The 3,506-nt window shown below is 43.5% G+C and overlaps 1 protein-coding gene across 2 annotated transcripts in view; it reads right to left on the reverse strand.

Annotated features, from left to right (window-relative positions):
- Positions 1 to 980, reverse strand: part of NRSN1 (neurensin 1) — a 19,003-nt gene extending 18,023 nt beyond the window's left edge. The window contains exon 1 of one of the 2 annotated variants that reach the window (XM_019640481.1): positions 825 to 980. The gene's annotated coding sequence lies outside the window, so the exon portion shown is untranslated. Of the gene's footprint in view, positions 1 to 782 lie in introns of both variants that reach the window. The other variant, XM_019640482.1, reaches the window with a different exon arrangement.
- Between the last annotated feature and the right edge of the window lie 2,526 nt (positions 981 to 3,506).

Raw genomic sequence — 3,506 nt, forward strand, 5'->3', positions numbered from 1 at the left:
CTCTCTCTCTCTCTCTCTCTCTCTCTCTCTCTCTCTCTCTCTCATATCCGTGTGTCTCTCTCAGTTAAACCTCCCTTCTTTTTTATCTGTCGCCTTCCCCCATTTTCTTTGTGGGGATGAACTCCAAACTTGCGCTTCACCAAAGGCTGGCTTGGAGCCCAAGGAGCTTTCCAAGGTGCTGAAAACATTTCTTCTACAGAGCCAGGAACCAATTCAGCAAACAACAGCTGTTTAACTCCAGCTCTGTTTTCTTTGAGGTAATCAGCCTTGGTCTTACCTCCACCCAACGCCCCTTTCTAAGCACAGAAGCAGTCGTCCTGAGATAATATCAAAACACTCAAATATTTTTAGACCTGGCAAAGGAATGGGGAAGGCACATGGGGGTTAAATTCAGCCTAGAAAACAAATCAAACCAGCTTTGCCAACACCAAATACATGTATTTCACTCTTACCTAATATACAACTTTTCTTGTCTCACAGGAAATAAACTCTTACGATGTCCCTGTTATACCTCCCAAATTTTTACGTAACACAAACCACAAACCGCCCAAGGATGGTGTTGGCTACCCCTAATTTGTATAAGTGTCCATGGATTTTAATACCATGTTTTTTGCAGAGGTAATAAACATGAGTAATACCTGTGTGTGTGTGTGTGTGTGTGTGTGTGAGAGAGAGAGAGAGAGAGAGAGAGAGAGAGAGAGAGAGAGAGAGAGAGAATGAATATTTGTGCGTGAGGAAAGAGGAAAGAAAAAGGGAGGAGAAGGAGAACTGGAGAGACAAACCTAGTATAGAATACCGCACCCTTGGGCTCGGCATGTCTTTACCTGCCCCCTCCGATCCTCTGACCCGTGGAGCAAGTGCAGCCAGCTAGCCGCAGATCTCTCGCTGGGGTCCCATCGCCGCCGCCGCCACCGCCGCCGCCACCGCCGCCGCCGCTCCTGCAGCACAGAGCTCAGCCAGCGTGTGATTGACAGCTGGGAGCCCCGCGTGCCCGCGCATCTGAGGCCCGCGCAGTCGCCGCCGCTGCCTCCGAAGGGGCGGGATCGGCGCTAGGCGGGCGGGCAGCGAGTGGGCGGGGCCCGAGTGGCAAGTGGGCGGGGCCCCGAGCGACTGGGCGCGCGACCCTCCTTCCCTCTTGCAACCCAGGCCTGTACTTGGACAGCGACTGCCATGTGGAAGGCTGGGTACTGTGCCCTGAGGAAGCCTCATGTGCCCGGGAACCTTGTCTGCCTTTCTGCCTTGTTCAATGTTTGCTTCTCCTGCCTAGCAGAATGTCTGGCCATAACAGGCTCAATACACATTTTTTTTTTAATGAATACAGAAGGCAGACAGACCTGAAGCCTGCTTCTTCCACCACCACTCCTTTTTCGATGTGTAGAGGCTTCTATGCATCCTGTTTTTTGTCCTTGAGGAGACACGGGGTGAGGACCTTTTCTAACTGGCAAAGCACAGCCCAAATGAAAAGAACCTTACTTCCGTCAGCATTGGGTGCTTTCAGTTCCTCACCTCGCCCCTGACCTCAAAGTCAGGAAGTCTCAGTGGGTGAGATGGAAGAACGATGAAGAAAATGGATTAAATGATGATATTCAAGAAAAAATCTCACAAATGCATGAAGATAAAAACACACCAGAAAAGTACCTGTGAATACCTCAGAAAATTTGTGTAGGTGTGGGCAAGAGAGTGTATAAACACAGTGACCCCTTGCTGCATGAGACTCTGCAGACCATTGGTAAGTGGCATTTAATGAAAATGATTCCTAAGGTAGTTAATATTTGCACAGCCATTCTACACATAGAATAATAATAACACCTAACATTTACAAAATACTTCCTGTGTGCCAGGTATTGTTTTAGGTACATCACATATACATTCATTATATGCATAGCCCTTTGTGTTAAGTATTCTTTATTATCCCAATTTTGTAGATGAGGAGGCTGAGGTATAGAGGAAGTGACTCACACCCATGATGATACAGGCTCACAGTTACTTGTCACAGGCCACACTACTAAATGGGAAAGGTGGACTGAAATCTACAGGGTTGTCTCCTAGAGAAGATTTCAGGTATAAGTGATATTTTTGCCTAAAAACACTAAGAAACAACTATTTTTATTAAACAGTGGATTGACCAAAGTAAATGTTGAGCAAATGTTTTGAGGGGAACCAAGGACAGGGATCTTTGTTCCCCAAGTTTCAACACTACAGTAATCCCCTCTTATCTATGTGGGATGCATTCCAAGACCCCAAATGGATGCCTAATACAGTGGATGATATCAAACCCTACATATACTGTTTTTTTTCCTATACTTACATACATACCTATGATACAGTTTATAACAGGATTCTTTTTCTTTCTTTATTAAGAACATTTACCTTTTCACTTAAAGGAAGCACTTCATGGCTTTTCTTTGGCATATCCAAATTGCCAGCATCACTATTCTTGAACTTTGAGGCCATTACTAAATAAAATAAGGATTACCTGAGCACAAGCATTGAGATACTGATCTGATAACCAAGATGGCTACTAAGTTGGGGCATCTACAGCATGGAGATGCTGGACAAAGGGATGATTCCTGTCCTGGTCAAGAAGGAATGGGGTGATGGGAGATTTCATCACGCTACTCAGAACAGCGCACAATTTAAAACTTAGGAATTGTTTATTTCTGGAAATTTCCACTTAATATTTTCACACAGTGGTTGACCGTAGGTAACTGAAACCTCAGAATGGATGGAGAGGTGGAGGTACTACTGTATTTTTCAACATTACTTAAGCCTGTAGGTGTCACTTATTTCTTTCTCCCTTCTAAGTACTCATGAAAGTGCATCTTTTTGGAGTTTTGACATGTTGCTTGTTAGTTTGCTTTTCTCAGATTCAGTGTATGGATCTGGTGACCATTTATTTATTCTTAGATTGTGACAAGATTGGTGTGTTTTCCCAGCCCAGAAAGTCCATAAGAATCAGCACACATGAAAAAATTCAGGGGCTCTGAGTTATAATTGAATCAGAGATTAGGCTTCGGGAAGGGCTGACTTCCTGATGACTACCTTATTGGTTTCTGTGAAGTGTCCTAGTCTCTTTTTACCATGCATGAAGAATCCATCATCCAATAATTCAGAGAGCTAGTCTGAGTGGGGCTTGGATTGGACACACCTGGGTTTTAATCCTGGCTCTGCCAACTCCTATTATTTAACCTGATCAAGTTTCTTCACCACTCCATTCCCCATTTTCTTCATCTATAAAATGGTTCTAATAATATCTACTTCTTATAGTAGTTATGAGAATTAAATGAAGTTATGCTTATTAAGTATTTACCATAATGCCTGGTACATAGTAAGTATTCAATACATTATAGCTATTATTATTATTGTTGTTGTTAATTATTTAGCTAAAGGTTTTTGAAGCCTATGAAAATTTTCAGCTTGGAGTCTCAAGTCTTCTAAGTTTTCTAGGCACTCTCCATTTGCCTCATCTCCTCTTTTACCAGATCTACTTCCAACCTGTGCCATCA

Source organism: Hipposideros armiger, unplaced genomic scaffold (genome assembly GCF_001890085.2).
Source record: "Hipposideros armiger isolate ML-2016 unplaced genomic scaffold, ASM189008v1 scaffold_50, whole genome shotgun sequence".
Taxonomy (NCBI): Eukaryota; Metazoa; Chordata; class Mammalia; order Chiroptera; family Hipposideridae; genus Hipposideros; species Hipposideros armiger.